At 43.6% G+C, this 17175-nt stretch overlaps 1 pseudogene; it reads left to right on the top strand.

Annotated features, from left to right (window-relative positions):
• Positions 1 to 17175, top strand: part of LOC124016969 — a 100177-nt pseudogene that overhangs the window by 76990 nt on the left and 6012 nt on the right.

The following is a 17175-nucleotide window of genomic DNA, read 5'->3' as shown; positions in this document are numbered from 1 at the left end:
CCCTAACATTATAAACCTGCATCAGGACATCAGTAAACTGCTCCCAAACATTATAAACCTGCATCAGGACATCAATAAGCTGCTCCTAAACATTATAAACCTGCATCAGGACATCAATAACCTGCTCCCTAACATTATAAACCTGCATCAGGACATCAATAAGCTGCTCCCAGACATTATAAACCTGCATCAGTACATCGATAAGCTGCTCCCAGACATTATAAACCTGCCCAAACAAATACCCATGTCACACCCTGGCCTGACCAAAATAATAAAGAAAACACAAAATACTAAATCGGGCGAATTCCGTACCTCATGCACCAACACAGCAACTCCCTCATAACACTCTCCTCCAATTTCCCCATTAACTCCTTCACAGTCTGCTTCGCTCACCTCCAACACCGGCTCTGGTTCTGGTTTCCTCGGCTCCTTACGATAAACAGGGGGAGTTGGCTCAGGTCTGACTCCTGACTGCCACACTCTCCCTGTGCCTCCCCCAAGACATTTTTGGGGCTGACTCTCAGGCTTCCATCCGCGCCGCCGTGCTTTCTCCTCATACCAGCGCCTCTCTGCTTTCGCTGCCTCCAGCTCTTCTTTGGGGCGGCGATATTCTCCTGGCTGTGCCCAGGGTCCTTTGCCGTCCAATTCGTCCTCCCATGTCCATTCCTCTTTGCGCTGCTCCTGCTGCCGCTGCCTGTCACCACGCCGCTTGGTCCTGTTGTGGTGGGCGATTCTGTTACGGTTTTCTTCCGTCGAAAGAGAGGAGGACCAAAATGCAGCGTGGTTATTTATAAACATCTTTAATAAAGATGAAAATACGAACAATATACAAAAACAAGAACCGTGAAAAGCCGAAACAGCCCTATCTGGTGCAACAAACACAGAGACAGGAACATTCACCCACCAAACACTCAAAGAATATAAACCTGCATCAGGACATCAATAAACTGCTCCCTAACATTATAAACCTGCATTAGGACATCAATAAACTGCTCCCAAACATTATAAACCTGCATCAGGACATCAATAACCTGCTCCCTAACATTATAAACCTGCATCAGGACATCAATAATCTGCTCCCTAACATTATAAACCTGCATCAGGACATCAATAATCTGCTCCCTAACATTATAAACCTGCATCAGGACATCAATAAGCTGCTCCCTAACATTATAAACCTGCATCAGGACATCAATAACCTGCTCCCTAACATTATAAACCTGCATCAGGACATCAACAAGCTGCTCCCTAACATTATAAACCTGCATCAGGACATCAATAACCTGCTCCCTAACATTATAAACCTGCATCAGGACATCAACAAGCTGCTCCCTAACATTATAAACCTGCATCAGGACCAATAATTTACTTCCAAACATTATGAACCTGCATCAGGACATCAATAACCTGACCAGATACAATGCTATTTTACAGTAAACAAATTGACAACAGACTTTCAACACGCATATAGGGAAGGACACTCAACAAGCACAGCGCCTACACAAATTTCTGATGATTGGCCGAGATAAATTGATCATAAAAAGATTGTAGGGGCTGTTTTGTTAGACTTCATTGCAGCTTTTGCCATTATCACTTGTCTGCTGCTGGAAAAACATATGTGTTTTGGCTTTACATGCCCCTGGGTTTGAGTCTTTATATGCGGATGACTCAACACGTCAGCTACCACAGCGACTGCAATGACTGAAACACTTAACACAGTGCTGCAGTTATGGGTGGAATGGGTGGAAAGGAATAAGTTAGTCCTAAATATTTCAAAAAAACTAAAAGTATTGTATTTGAGACCAATCCCCTAAACAACTAAATCTTGTAATGAATAATGTGGAAATTGAGCAAGTTGAAGTGACTAAACTGTTTGGAGTTACCCTGGATTGTAAACTGTCATGGTCAAAACATATTGATACAATAGCAGCTAAGATGGGGAGAAGTCTGTCCATAATAAAGCGCTGCTCTGCCTTCTTAACAGCACTATCAACAAGGCAGGTCCTACAGGCCCTAGTTTCTACCTTCTTAACAACACTATCAACAAGGCAGGTCCTACAGGCCCTAGTTTCTACCTTCTTAACAGCACTATCAACAAGGCAGGTCCTACAGGCCCTGGTTTCTACCTTCTTAACAGCACTATCAACAAGGCAGGTCCTACAGGCCCTAGTTTCTGCCTTCTTAACAGCACTATCAACAAGGCAGGTCCTACAGGCCCTGGTTTTGTCGCACTTGGACTACTGTTCAGGTGCTACAAAGAAAATTGCAATTGGCTCAGAACAGGGCAGCACAGCTGGCCCTTAGATGTGCATAGAAATCTAACATTAATAATATGCATGTAAATCTCTCCTGGCTCAAAGTGGAGGAGAGATTGATTTCATTACTACTTGTATTTGTGAGAGAAATTGACATGTTTAATGCACCCAGCTGTCAGTTTGAACTGCTGATACGCAGCTCGAACACCCATGCATACACCACAAGACATGCCACCAGAGGTCTCTTCACAGTCCCAATGTCCAGAAAAGACTATGGGAGGTGCACAGTACTACATAGAGCCATGACTACATGACTACATATTCCACATCAAGTAACTCATGCAAGCAGTAAAATTAGATTTAGAAAACAGATAGAAATACACCTTATGGAACAGCGGGACTGTGAAGCAACACAAACATAGGCCCAGACACATGCATACAAACACACGATAACATACTGTAACGGTTTTGACTTGAGGTTATTATTTATAGGGGTGCCAGGTAGGTTGTGCCTACCAGAGAAAACATTAGTTTCTCCTTTTAGTTTGGGTGGGAATGAGTCCCATCTGGTCCGTCAAGTCTACACCAATACAAAGGACTTATGTAAAAGTCAGGATGGAAATAAACTTTTCATAAACCCTTAAAACATTGGAAAGAACTTCAAAAACAACTATACTCTTTTGCGTGGGTTGTATTAACAACATCAATGATTACACACACATATAATAATATAACACAATGAGTTCTGGTTCCTCCAGAAATGTCCTGTACCTCGGGCCTAAAAAGAGTCCTGCCCGGTAGAGTTCAGGGAACTCAAGTGACTTCTGTCACGCAATGTTTGTCCGTTCATTCCGTGTAGCATAAACCCAGTATTAATCATACCATCAATAGAACAATAAGTTTACCACAGAACTTTAAAGCGTATCAACTCTTAATAAGTCCTCAACTACAACTAACTACATAAATCACAGTATACATCACATCAAAACAAATTAAATACCGTATACAAAAAGGTGGTAGTCAGTCGGTCAGACAGACAATCTAGATCTCCCGCAGAGAAAGGCCACGAAGAACGGAGAGGTGTAGTCCAGGGACGCAAAGAGTGGATCCGATCCTGGGTAAACTCTATTAGGCAACAAAACACACGTTTAACGGCAACAAAACAACGGAATAGAGAAGCTTCGGGAACTGAGGGTTGAACACATCCTCAGTCACGTCTCCATCACAACCCCCCTTTCGCGCAGCTGATACTGGCTATTTAATTGGGAATTAAAGGGAAAGCGCCCTATTGGAAGGAGCTGCACTGAGACGGTTCAGAAAAATTCAGGGCCGTCACAATACACACTATACACAAACATACACATGGATTTTGTGTTGTAGATATCTGGTAGTAGAACATAAACATAGGCACAGACACATGCATACAAACACACGATAACATACGTACTATACACAAACTGTAATGCACTGATATGCATTACATGAAAGTACAAGATAGCATATAACATTGTAATAAGGCCATACATAAATGAACTAGTAAACAGGCTCCGTAAGCTAGAGCTCTTGTACATTAACAAATATACAGTGCCTTTGATATAATAACTCACTTCGTTCCCTACCGTCAAGGCGCGCATGCAGGGCTGTAGCCATAGGCAACCACCCACAAATTCCCAATGCAACCAACAATATTTTACTTTATACAGTGCATTTGGAAAGTATTCAGACCCCTTGAAATTTTCCACATTTTGACAGCATGTCAGAGCAAAAACCAAGCCATGAGGCCGAAGGAATTATCAGTAGAGCTCCGAGACAGCATTGTGTCGAGGCACAGATCTAGGGAAGAGTACCAAAAATGTCTTCAACATTGAAGACCACAGTGGCCTCAATCATTCTTAAATTGAAGAAGTTTGGAACCACCTAGACTCTTCCTAGAGCTGGCCGTCTGGCCAAACTGAGCAATCGGAGGAAAAGGGCTTTGGTCAGGAAGATGACCAAGAACCCGATGGTCACTCCGACAGAGCTCTAGAGTTTCTCTGTGAAGATGGAAGAACCTTCCAGAAGGACAACCATCTCTGCAGCACTCCACCAATCAGGTCTTTATGGTAGAGTGGCCAGACGGAAGCCACACCTCAGTAAAAGGCACATGACAGTCCACTTGGAGTTTGCCAAAAGGCACCTAAAGACTCACACCACGAGTAACAACATTCTCTGGTCGAGTGAACCCAAGATTGAACACTTTGGCCTGAATGCCAAGCTTCACGTCTGGAGGAAACCTGGCACCATCCCTACGGTCATGTTTTTCAGCAGCAGGGACTGGTGCTGGTCAGGATCAAGGGAAAGATGAACTGAGCAATGTACAGAGATATCCTTGATGAAAACCTGCTCCAGAGCGCTCAGGTCCTCAGACTATGGGAATGTTCACCTTCCAACCGGACAACGACCCTAAGCACACAGCCAAGACAACGCAGGAGTGGCTTTTTGGACAAGTCTCTGAATGTCCTTGAGTGGCCCAGCCAGAGCCAGGACTTGAACCCGATCTAACATCTCTGGAGAGACCTGAAATTAGCTGTGCAGGTACGCTCTCCATCCATGAGAGGATCTGCAGAGAAGAATGGAAGAAACTCCCCAAAAACAGGTGTGCCAAGCTTGTAGTCTTATACCCAATAAGAATCGATGCTGTAACCGCTGCCAAAGATGCTTCAACAAAGTACTTAGTAAAGGGTCTGAATACTTACATAAATGTAATATTTCAATATTGTGTGTAGATTGATGAGGATTTTTTTCCTCATCAGTTTTAAAATAAGGCTGTAACATAACAAAAGATGGAACAAGTCAAGGGGTCTGAATACTTTCCCAAGGCACTGTATAGCAAATACAGCAATGTAAAAATGTCTACGAATATAACCCAGATTAAAAACTGGGTGGTTCGAGCCCTGAATGTTGATTGGCTGACAGCCATTACATTGGTAAGCAGTTTTTAATAGCAATAAGGCACCTCGGGGGTTTGTGATATATGGCCAATATACCACAGCTAAAGGTGTTGCATCTTGCCTAAGAATAGCCCTTAGCCATGGTATTGTGACCATATACCACACCCAACCCCGTGCTTTATTGCTTAAATATAGCATGAGCTATATAAAAAATAATCCAGCATAGCACCATGCATGAGAAATGCTAACAAACGGGTAAATGCTAATAAGCATGCTAAATCATAATACATTCTGAATTAAATTGTTAATGCTAGAGCTAACGCTAGTGAGACCGCGAGCTAGCTAACACCCTCAATACAAATGGTAGTTATAACAATAATTAATATTGAGCTCCGAAAACAACGAGACATAAACATCTTAAAGCACTTTAAGATGCAGGCACAATAACATATCAGACAGCAAAAGTATTTTTAACCACAGGAGAAAGACTAGTAGGATGGAAAACATGAAATGCTGTCAGTATGGTGAAAGTAAGTTGCTGATTGAAGCACTTTTCTGGCATCTGCCCTGCTCATGCTACACTGAACGTCCCAGGAATACTAACTGCTGATAGGCTAACATAATGCAGTCTGGCATGACCTTGACCAATAACAACTAAAGAAGTTTGGGTCTTGTGAATAGGAGGCTGAACTGCCTGAGACAACGTTTTCCACCACCATCGACAAAACACCAAATTATGGAATTTCGTGTGGAAGAATGATGTCGCATCACTCCAATAGAGTTCCAGAATCTATGCCAAGGAGCATCGAAGCTGTTCTGGCTTGTGGTGGCCCAACGCCCTGTTAAAACCCTTTATGTTGGGGTTTCTTTATTTTGGCAGTTAATTGTATATGTATAGGCAATAGGCCCAGGCCACGTTCAGTCGACAGACGTGAAACGTTGCAAATAGAAACATCATAAATAGAACTGACCTGATTCCTTGCTACATGTCAGAAATGCATGTTTGATCTACATAATATCTATCTGAGTGTTCCACAACATTGTATCCTGCCCTGGTATGGGATGGCATACTGACATGGTGTCTTCTATGGTTCCCCAGACCCCAGAGACTCTGACTGGCCTTACCAAAGCAAAGCAGCCCTACAGGGAGGGCCACGAGTGGCTGAAGGGCCAGCAGATTGGCTTGGGGGCCTTCTCCTCCTGCTACCAGGCCCAGGACGTGGGCACTGGCACCTTGCTGGCAGTCAAACAGGTGAGAAGAGGAGACACATACAAGGCAATCAGAGATCCTATCCTAGGGCTGATTCTCCTATGATGAATTCCAAACAACCCCAATGTACTCCTGTTGATATGATAGAAATGGATAGGTATGAGCAAAATTGTGAAAATTCATCCTAGCCGTTCAGAGGGCAAGGGGGACCTATTACCATATTTTCTATGCCGATTCAATTCTTTCAGATCTGCAGGAGTGTCTAGGATTGGGAGCTAGGTGTTGTTTCTAGGTAGGCACTATGGATTCCATTTCAGAGTTAATTCGATTTTAACAAGTGACATCAAACTGAGATGTATCCCTTAAAGAGAATGTCCAGATCATTCATCCCATGAGTGTGTGTGTCATCTCCATCTAGGTGACGTATGTGAGGAACACATCGTTGGAGCAGGAGGAGGTGGTGGAGGCTCTGAGGGAGGAGATCCGGATGATGGCCCACCTCAACCACCCCAACATAATCCGCATGCTGGGGGCCACCTGCGAGAAGAGCAACTACAACCTGATGGTAGAGTGGATGGCAGGTAAGTGCCTTTGATGATGACACATTCAACGTTGAAAAAACGTTTCCCTCTTTCATCCTTTGTTCAATTCAAATCAATCCAGTTTGATTTAGATGGTTTTTAAATATAATTTAATAGATTATTGTTTTCTGCTTTGTAACTTTGTGACATGATCATTCATTATTTATTTTTTTACTTTTCAAAATGTATAGTATTAATTGAACTTGTATTACCAATGAGAGAACTTTCAAGTCATGGGATGAATATGTATCAGCTGCAATAACTTCATGTAACTAATTAAGAAATTCCAGAAGTTTAACGTCATAGTAGATATTGTAACTTCTGACCCTATCCCTCCTACTATGAAACATTGTCCTCCCTCCTATAACAATCACACTGTTGCTCCCTTAGAAATAGAATGACTAGGTTATAGTAATTCTATCTCTATGGTTTATCCTCTCTATGTTCTGTCCAGGTGGGAGTGTGTCCCATCTCCTTAACAAGTACGGGGCCTTCAAGGAGGCTGTGATCATCAACTACACGGGCAGCTGCTCCGAGGCCTGGCCTACCTCCATGAGAATCAGATCATCCACAGAGACATCAAAGGTGAGTGCACACACACACACACACACACACACACACACACACACACACACACACACACACACACACACACACACACACACACACACACACACACACACACACACACACACACACACACACACACACACACACACACACACAATCAACCTCCAGCACACAGGAAATCCCTGCTGAAATTGTGCTGCCTTTTACAGAGCTGAAGGAAGGGGGATGGCAAGCCCATATGTGCTAGACCCATGACACAAACAAACTCATTCATGTGTTCCACGTTTTAGCTTTTGACTGTGGGGGCTTACTATAATAAGGCCTTGGGATTTTTACAGGTCAGGACATCCTATCTCTTCAATAACTACCCTTCCCCATCTCCACTCTCTCTCTCCCCCAGGTGCCAACCTGCTGATTGACAGCACAGGTCAGAGGCTGCGTATAGCCGACTTTGGGGCTGCTGCCAGACTGGCCTCTAAGGGCACTGGAGCAGGGGAGTTCCAAGGCCAACTCCTGGGAACCATCGCCTTCATGGCCCCCGAAGTAATCATGGATGACAGAGAGAGACTAAATCTGTGTCAGAATTAGCACTCTCTTCCCGGCATTTACATTTACATTTAAGTCATTTAGCAGACGCTCTTATCCAGAGCGACTTATTTAGTGCACTAATTTTGACCAGAGCCACAGAGCATTTCAGACACACACACTGTGTACAAGTGATGGCTGACATGAAGCTTGTGAGCATAAAGCTAGAAAATTCTGCCACTTAAACGAATGCCCTAAGATCAAAACCTCTCAATCCTCTGTATCCTGTTTGTGGAGAGGATCTGAAAGAGAAAGAAGAAACAGCGGCAGAAGCAGTAGCCTTCTGTGGGGGCTGTTTTTTAAAGAGGTCCCTGAGGTCCACTTTAGTTCAGTTCCCCAGCAGACACGTGATTCTGAATGGCCTGCATAATGACAGCTGTGTTTCGCCACGAAAGAAAATCTTGGTCGGAAACCATTGACATTTAAATATCCTACCCCAAACACAAGATAGAAAGATTTGGCCTCAGAATTTTTAAATGTATTATTTCACCTTTATTTAACCAGGTAGGCTAGTTGAGAACACCTTTATTTAACCAGGTAGGCCAGTTGAGAACACCTTTATTTAACCAGGTAGGCCAGTTGAGAACACCTTTATTTAACCAGGTAGGCTAGTTGAGAACACCTTTATTTAACCAGGTAGGCTAGTTGAGAACACCTTTATTTAACCAGGTAGGCCAGTTGAGAACACCTTTATTTAACCAGGTAGGCTAGTTGAGAACACCTTTATTTAACCAGGTAGGCCAGTTGAGAACACCTTTATTTAACCAGGTAGGCTAGTTGAGAACACCTTTATTTAACCAGGTAGGCCAGTTGAGAACACCTTTATTTAACCAGGTAGGCTAGTTGAGAACACCTTTATTTAACCAGGTAGGCTAGTTGAGAACAATTTCTCATTTGCAACTGCGACCTGGCCAAGATAAAGCATAGCAGTTCGACACATACAACAACACAGAGTTACACGTGGAATGAACAAAACATACAGTCAATAATTCAGTATGGATGTGCAAGTAGAGATACTGTGGTGCAAAAGGAACTAAATAAATAAATACAGTATGGGAATGAGGTAGCTAGATGGGCTGTATACAGATGGGCTATGAACAGGTGCAGTGATCTGCGAGCTGCTCTGACAGCTGGTTCTTAAAGCTAGTGAGGGAGATGGGAATCTCCAGCTTCAGTGATTTTTGCAGTTTGTTCCAGTCAGTGGCAGCAGAGAACTGGAAGGAAAGGCGACCACAGGAGGAATTGGCTTTGGGGGTGACCAGTGAGATAGACCTGCTGGAGCGTGTGCTATGTGTGGGTGCTGCTATGGTGACCAGAAAGCTGAGAGAGGGCGGGGCTTTACCTACCAGAGACTTGAAGATAACCTGGCGACGAGTATGAAGGGTATGTTTGGCTGCATGAGTGAAGGAAGCTTTGTTGCGAAATAGGAAGCCGATTCTAGATTTAATTTTGGATTGGAGAGGCTTAATGTGAGTCTGGAAGGGGAGTTTACAGTCTAGCCAGACACCTAGGTATTTGTAGTTGTCCACATATTCTAAGTCAGAGCCGTCCAGAGTAGTGATGCTGGATGGGCAGGCAGGTGCGGGCAGCGATCGGTTGAAGAGCATGCATTTAGTTTTATTTGCATTTAAGAGCAGTTGGAGGCCACGGGGAAGGAGAGTTGTAATGACATTGAAGCCTGTCTGGAGGTTAGTTAACACAGTGTCCAAAGAAGGGCCAGAAGTATACAGAATGGTGTCGTCTGCGTAGAGGTGGATTAGAGAATCACCAGCAGCAAGAGCAACATCATTGATGTATACAGAGAAGAGAGTCGGCCCGAGATTTGAACCCTGTGGCACCCCCATAGAGACTGCCAGAGGTTCGGACAACAGGCCCTCCGATTTGACACACTGAGCTTTATCAGAGAAGTAGTTGGTGAACCAGGCGAGGCAATCATTTGAGAAACCAGGGCTGTTGAGTCTGCCAATAAGAATGTGGTGATTTACAGAGTCGAAAGTCTTGGCCAGGTCGATGAATACAGCTGCACATTAATGTCTCTTAACGATGGCGGTTATATAATATCCTTAAGGACCTTGAGCATGCCTGAGGTGCACCCATGACCAGCTCGGAAACCAGATTGCATAGCGGAGAAGGTACGATGTGATCAAAATGGTCAGTAATCTGTTTGTTAACTTGGCTTTCGAAGACCTTAGAGATGCAGGGTAGGATAGATATAGGTTTGTAGCTGTTTGGGTCTAGAGTGTCTCCCCCTTTGAAGAGGGGGATGACCGCGGCAGCTTTCCAACCTTTGGGAATCTCAGACGATACAAAAGAGAGTTTGAACAGGCTGGTAATAGGGGTTGCAACAATTTTGGCAGATAATTTAAGAAAGAGAGGGTCCAGATTGTCTAGCCCGGCTGATTTGTAGGGGTCCAGATTTTGCAGCTCTTTCAGAACATCAGCTATCTGGATATGGGTGAAGGAGAAATGGTGGGGGCTTGGGCGGGTTGCTGTGGAGGGTTCCAGGCAGTTGACCAGGGTTGGGGTAGCCAGGTGGAATACATAGCCAGCTGTAGAGAAATGCTTATTGAAATTCTCAATTATAGTGGATTTGTCGGTTGTAACAGTGTTTCCTAGCCTCAGTGCAGTGCGCAGCTGGGAGGAGGTGCTCTTATTCTCCATGGACTTTACAGTGTCCCAGAACTTTTTTGAGTTTGTACTGCAGGGTGCAAATTTCTGTTTAAAAAAGCTATCCTTAGCTTTCCTAACTGCCTGTGTATATTGGTTCCTAACTTCCCTGAAAAGTTGCATATAACGATGCAAATCGATGCAAATGCAGCACACCACAGGATGTTTTTGTGCTGGTCAAGGGCAGATAGGTCTGGAGTGAACCAAGGGCTATATCTATTCTTGGTTCTACATTTTTTGAATGGGGCATGCCTATTTAAGATGGCGAGGAAGGCGCTTTTAAAGAATAACCAGGCATCCTCTACTGTCGGCATGAGGTCAATGTTGTTCCAGGATACCCCGGCCAGGTCGATTAGAAAGGCCTGCTCGCAGAAGTGTTTTAGGGAGTGTTTGACAGTGATGAGGAGAGGTCTTTTGCTCGCAGACCGATTACGGATGCAGGCAATGAGGCAGTGATCGCTGAGATCTTGGTTGAAAACAGCAGAGGTGTATTTGGAGGGTGAGTTAGTTAGGATGATATCTATGAGGGTGCCCGTGTTTACAGATTTGGGGTTATATCTGGTAGGTTCATTGATAAATTGTGTGAGATTGCGGGCATCAAGCGTAGATTGTAGGATGGCCTGGGTGTTAAGCATGTCCCAGTTTAGGTCACCTAGCAGCGCGAGCTCAGAAGATAGATGGGGGGGCAATCAAATCACATATGGTGTCGAGGGCACAGCTGGGGGCAGAGGGTGGTCTGGTAGCAAGCGGCAACGGTGAGAGACTTGTTTCTGGAAAGCTACATTTTTAGTAGAAGCTCAAATTGTTTGGGTACAGACCTGGATAGTAAGACAGAACTCTGCAGGTTATCTTTGCAGTGAATTGTAACACCGCCCCCTTTGGCAGTTCTATCTTGTCAGAAAATGTTATAGTTAGGGATGGAAATTTCAAGGTTTTTGGTGGTCTTCCTAAGCCAGGATTCAGACATGGCTAGGACATCCGGATTGGTGGAGTGTGCTAGGGCAGTGAATAAAACAAACTTAGGGAGGAGGCTTCTAATGTTAACATGCATGAAACCAAGGCTTTTAAACCAGGTGATGTCACTGCGTGTGTGGGGGGTAGAACTAAATTGTTAGCCGAGGCGTGTTGAGCAGTGCTAGAGGCTCTACAGTGAAATAAAACAATGGTTACAAACCAGAACAGCAATCGACACGGCATGGTGACGTTAGGGAAAGGCATGCATGGCCGGGTGATCATACAAGTCCAGTGTGTGGCTTCAAGCAGCTAGCGGCATTGAAGCCATAGTCATGAAGTGTGTGGCTTCAAGCAGCTAGCGGCATTGAAGCCATAGTCATGAAGTGTGTGGCTTCAAGCAGCCAGCGGCATTGAAGCCATAGTCATGAAGTGTGTGGCTTCAAGCAGCCAGCGGAATTGAAGCCATAGTCATGAAGTGTGTGGCTTCAAGCAGCCAGCGGAATTGAAGCCATAGTCATGAAGTGTGTGGCTTCAAGCAGCCAGCGGAATTGAAGCCATAGTCATGAAGTGTGTGGCTTCAAGCAGCCAGCGGCATTGAAGCCATAGTCATGAAGTGTGTGGCTTCAAGCAGCCAGCGGAATTGAAGCCATAGTCATGAAGTGTGTGGCTTCAAGCAGCCAGCGGAATTGAAGCCATAGTCATGAAGTGTGTGGCTTCAAGCAGCCAGCGGAATTGAAGCCATAGTCATGAAGTGTGTGGCTTCAAGCAGCTAGCGGCATTGAAGCCATAGTCATGAAGTGTGTGGCTTCAAGCAGCTAGCGGCATTGAAGCCATAGTCATGAAGTGTGTGGCTTCAAGCAGCTAGCGGAATTGAAGCCATAGTCATGAAGTGTGTGGCTTCAAGCAGCTAGCGGCATTGAAGCCATAGTCATGAAGTGTGTGGCTTCAAGCAGCTAGCGGAATTGAAGCCATAGTCATGAAGTGTGTGGCTTCAAGCAGCTAGCGGCATTGAAGCCATAGTCATGAAGTGTGTGGCTTCAAGCAGCCAGCGGCATTGAAGCCATAGTCATGAAGTGTGTGGCTTCAAGCAGCCAGCGGCATTGAAGCCATAGTCATGAAGTGTGTGGCTTCAAGCAGCTAGCGGCATTGAAGCCATAGTCATGAAGTGTGTGGCTTCAAGCAGCCAGCGGAATTGAAGCCATAGTCATGAAGTGTGTGGCTTCAAGCAGCTAGCGGCATTGAAGCCATAGTCATGAAGTGTGTGGCTTCAAGCAGCTAGCGGAATTGAAGCCATAGTCATGAAGTGTGTGGCTTCAAGCAGCTAGCGGCATTGAAGCCATAGTCATGAAGTGTGTGGCTTCAAGCAGCCAGCGGCATTGAAGCCATAGTCATGAAGTGTGTGGCTTCAAGCAGCCAGCGGCATTGAAGCCATAGTCATGAAGTGTGTGGCTTCAAGCAGCTAGCGGCATTGAAGCCATAGTCATGAAGTGTGTGGCTTCAAGCAGCCAGCGGAATTGAAGCCATAGTCATGAAGTGTGTGGCTTCAAGCAGCTAGCGGAATTGAAGCCATAGTCATGAAGTGTGTGGCTTCAAGCAGCCAGCGGAATTGAAGCCATAGTCATGAAGTGTGTGGCTTCAAGCAGCTAGCGGCATTGAAGCCATAGTCATGAAGTGTGTGGCTTCAAGCAGCTAGCGGCATTGAAGCCATAGTCATGAAGTGTGTGGCTTCAAGCAGCTAGCGGAATTGAAGCCATAGTCATGAAGTGTGTGGCTTCAAGCAGCTAGCGGCATTGAAGCCATAGTCATGAAGTGTGTGGCTTCAAGCAGCCAGCGGCATTGAAGCCATAGTCATGAAGTGTGTGGCTTCAAGCAGCTAGCGGCATTGAAGCCATAGTCATGAAGTGTGTGGCTTCAAGCAGCTAGCGGCATTGAAGCCATAGTCATGAAGTGTGTGGCTTCAAGCAGCTAGCGGCATTGAAGCCATAGTCATGAAGTGTGTGGCTTCAAGCAGCTAGCGGAATTGAAGCCATAGTCGTGATAAAGAAAGAGAGCAACTAAATACAGACCCAAAAAAAACATGATGGGAGGCTCCGTGATAAATTTAACTCGTTGGCCTAGTCACATCCTTTGGTTTGACATTGTGTCCATCCACCAAAAATAAGTCTGTTGTGTAACTGTGCCACTCAATAACACCCAGTCAAGTGCTGTAAAACAATGGCTTGCCATTTCAGTCCATTCTGCTGCTATTTGCACATTAAAGACTATGAATGGAGTAGAGTTAAGTGTGCGTGTGTAGTGGGTGCGTGCATTAAATGCTTAAATTCAATAAACAATGTATTTGTCCATATGTTGACACCTTCAGTGTATGGTTGACTCTGTAGGTGCTACGTGGACAGCAGTACGGCCGGAGCTGTGATGTGTGGAGTGTGGGCTGTGCCATCATCGAGATGTCGTGTGCCAAGCCCCCCTGGAACGCAGAGAAACACTCCAACCATCTTGCCCTCATATTCAAGGTACCGTCAATACAAGTAGTGTGGTCCTGTATGGCTCAGTTGGTAGAGCATGGCGCTTGAAATGGGTTTGATTCCTGGGGCCACCCAATGTGAAAAATGTATGACTATAAGTCTCTTTGAATAAAGTGTCTGCTAAAGGGCATTTATTATTGTTATAATAAAAGCCACAAAGTTAGGATTTTAAGGAAACCATGTCCAGTCACTTAGATATGTGATCAATTTGTCTTCAGGACCAGAAATATCCTATACCTCGACATTATATTGTTGGTCATTAGCATTATCATTGAATATGCGACACAAAAAACTGCACAATCAGTGTTTTCCTCAACTAGATGGAGTTGTCACTCTCTGCTTGTAAGTCTGAACTGAGATAATTCATAGGATATACTGTCACAACATTACTTTATATTGATTGATGTACACACATATAGCTGTAAAGACTCACGTATAGTTGTAAAAGACATACAGTACTCTAGTGATTTCATAAAGCATTCATACCCCTTGACTTGTTCCACATTTTTTTGTGTTAGAGCCTGAATTCAAAATGGATTAAATATTTGTTTTTCCTCTCACCAATACCCCATAATGACAAAGTGAAAACATGTTTTTAAAAATGTTTGCTAATTTATTGAAAATTAAATACAGAAATATCTATATATTATATTCTATATTCAGACACCTAAGTCAATACTTCATAGAAACACTTTCGGCAGCGATTACAGTTGTGAATATTTCTTGATAAGTCTCTAAGACCTTTCCACAACTGGATTGTGCAACATTTGCCCACTATTCTAAAAAAAAAGTATTCATTCTCTGTCAAATTGGTTGTTGCTAGACAACAACTTTGCCACTCAGGAACATTCACTGTCTTCTTGGTAAGCAACTCCAGTGTAGATTTGGCCTTGTGTTTTAGGTTTTTTCTCTTGCTGAAAAGTTCATTAATCTCCCAGAGTCTGATGGAAAGCAGACTGAACCATGTTTTCCTCCAGGATTTTGCCTGTGCTTAGCTCCATTCCATTTATTTTTTTATCCTGAGAAACTCCCCAGTCCTTAAGACTTACAAGCATACCCATAACTGTACTTGAAAATATGGGGTGTGGTACTCAGTAATGTGTTGTATTGGATTTGCCCCAAACATAACACTTTGTATTCAGGACAAAAATTGAATTCCTTTGCCACATGTTATGCAGTATTACTTTAGAGCCTTGTTGCAAACAGAATGCATGCTTTGGAATATTTTTATTCTGTACAGGCTTCCTTCAATTTCACTTTGTCAATTAGGTTAGTATTGTGGAATAACTGAAATGTTGTTGATCCATCCTCAGTTTTCTACTGTCACAGCCATTACACTGTAACTGTTTTAAAGTCACCATTGGCCTCTTTCCGGCAGTTAGGAAGGACGCCCGTATCTTTGTTGTGACTGGGTGTATTGATACAACATCCAAAGTGTAATTAATAACTTCACCATGCTCAACGAGATATTCAATGTCTGCTTTTTAAATTTTTTGCCCATCTACCAATAGGTGCCCTTATTTGCAAGGAATTGGAATACCTCCCTGGTTTTTGTGGTTGAATCTGTGTTTTAAAATGTACTGCTTTACTGAGACCTTACAGATAATTGTTAAGGTCATATTGAAAAACATAATTCCACATAATTCCACTTTCAGGCAGAATTTTATGAGATTTGAGAACATATTGTGAGTGATTTTAGATCATTCCTCTATGCAGTCTTTCCAGATCCTTGATATCCTTCGCCTGCGCTGATGGACTGCCCGGCAGGTAGCCTAGTGGTTAGAGCGTTGGGCCAGTACCTGAAAGGTTGCTGGATTGAATCCCTGAGGTGACAAGGTACAAATCTGTCGTTCTGCCACTGAGCAAGGCAGTGAACCCACTGTTCCCTGCTGCCGAGGACGTGGATGTTGATTATGGCAGCCCCCCGCACCTCTCTGATTGAGAGGGGTTGGGTTAAATGTGGAAGACACATTTCAGTTGAATCCATTCAGTTGTACCACTGACTAGGTATCGCCCTTTCTTCAATTCAAATCACAGGTTTTCAATAACCAGGTTTCTATCCAACCTTTTTATGCGAGTAAAGTACATTTCGGATATAAAATGTCATGACAAGCTTGATGGGATCAGCAATTTTGACAGTAAACTTTCCACATATTGACCCCAAAAAATACCCAAGAAAAGGTGGGATAATTTCTATGCGAGAAATAAAAAAGCTTTATATGCAAATATTAATATAACAACCATCATATTGTAAGTAAATTCGAGCCACAGAGTGATATTGTCTGGTCCTCCAACTATGACTTTGGAAAGCATGCAGTTTATTAGTTTGCAGATTAAATAAATGAACTTCACAGGGTAATGAGCTCCACACTCCTTTCCAATAAATATCTTATTCTGGTGACATGATGATTGATGCATGGCTGTCCATAATAATCTCATCATGTTCAGTTGAAGTCGGAAGTTTACATACACCTTAGCCAAATACATTTAACCTCTTGGTCCTACCTGGCACGCAGGCATCCCATCTAGGGCTCTGGAAATGCAAATACGCTACGCTAAATGCTAATAGTATTAGTTCAAACTCAAACGTTCATTAAAATACACATGCAGGGTATTGAATTAAAGCTACACTCGTTGTGAATCCAGGCAACAAGTCAGATTTCTAAAATGTTTTACGGCGAAAACATAGCACATATTTATGTCAAACCACCACCGCAGACATAGCTCATTAGCATAGCCAAGTAGGAAAAAATATGCAATCAAAACAAACGCAGGATAAAAAAAAAATCATTTCACTAACCTTTTGAAATCTTCATCAGATGACAGTAATATAACATGTTACACAGTACATTCATTTTTTTCAATAATCTGCAATATATATCCATAAATCTCTGTTTA

Source organism: Oncorhynchus gorbuscha, unplaced genomic scaffold (assembly GCF_021184085.1).
Source record: "Oncorhynchus gorbuscha isolate QuinsamMale2020 ecotype Even-year unplaced genomic scaffold, OgorEven_v1.0 Un_scaffold_1317, whole genome shotgun sequence".
In the NCBI taxonomy this organism is placed as follows: domain Eukaryota; kingdom Metazoa; phylum Chordata; class Actinopteri; order Salmoniformes; family Salmonidae; genus Oncorhynchus; species Oncorhynchus gorbuscha.
This window is presented reverse-complemented; position numbering and strand designations above follow the sequence as displayed.